We start from the raw sequence: 739 nt of genomic DNA, 5'->3' as shown, positions 1-739 counted from the left end.
ATTTTCCATCAAATTTCGTGAACGGAAGTCTTTATTGTGCTCGTGCTCTTTTGCACCTGTCATGTCACTTTTCAGTGCGACAAGTAACTTTACACGAAATGATGCTCCAGATTTCCAGTTATTTCGCAAGAGTGAGGTATGTGAGGCTTCTTTATTCTTGTTTCATTTTCTCTACGTAATTACAAAATAAGTTTATAACCTAAAATAAAAATGTGCCTAATTACTAATATGCATTCTATAACAGATACATTCTCATCTTTCTGATTTGTGCCACCCAAAATGATTTTGTGGTTTACTGTTTGTGATTTGTTCTGTTGTAATGAGATAATCCTGCTCATTAATGTTCAGGAAACAACATATAATAACAACCATAACATATGATTGTGATTCAGAGCTCTGATGATGAAGAGAAAAGGTCGAAAAGAAGAGAAAAGAACCGAGTTGCTGCACAGAGGAGCCGTAAAAGACAAACTCAGAGAGCTGATGAGTTGCATGAGGTTTGCAAGCTGCACATTATATAGAATATAAAAGATGTTGATTTCAGCATTTGTACTTCTCAGTAAATTTGCAGGTAGAATGATTATTTGCCCCATGAAGACATATGATGGTAATTGTGGGCAGACATTGGAAAAAACATCAAATGCTCATTGATGCATATGATTGATGTGGTTTTTTAACATACTGAAATGTTCTGTAACCAGGCATATGAATGTCTGGAACAGGAGAACAGCCTGCTGAG

At 35.7% G+C, this 739-nt stretch overlaps 1 long non-coding RNA gene across 1 annotated transcript; it reads left to right on the top strand.

Moving 5' to 3' along the window:
- Positions 1-15: 15 nt before the first annotated feature.
- Positions 16-739, top strand: LOC107735328 (uncharacterized). Its single transcript, XR_001639372.1, has 3 exons — positions 16-136; positions 393-497; positions 702-739. It is a non-coding gene; the product is annotated as an uncharacterized LOC107735328 (long non-coding RNA).

Source organism: Sinocyclocheilus rhinocerous, unplaced genomic scaffold, assembly GCF_001515625.1.
Source record: "Sinocyclocheilus rhinocerous isolate Xijiao unplaced genomic scaffold, SAMN03320098_v1.1 C35978414, whole genome shotgun sequence".
NCBI classification, from domain to species: Eukaryota; Metazoa; Chordata; class Actinopteri; order Cypriniformes; family Cyprinidae; genus Sinocyclocheilus; species Sinocyclocheilus rhinocerous.
The sequence above is the reverse complement of the archived record's forward strand: the minus strand, read 5'-3'. Positions and strand labels throughout refer to the sequence as shown.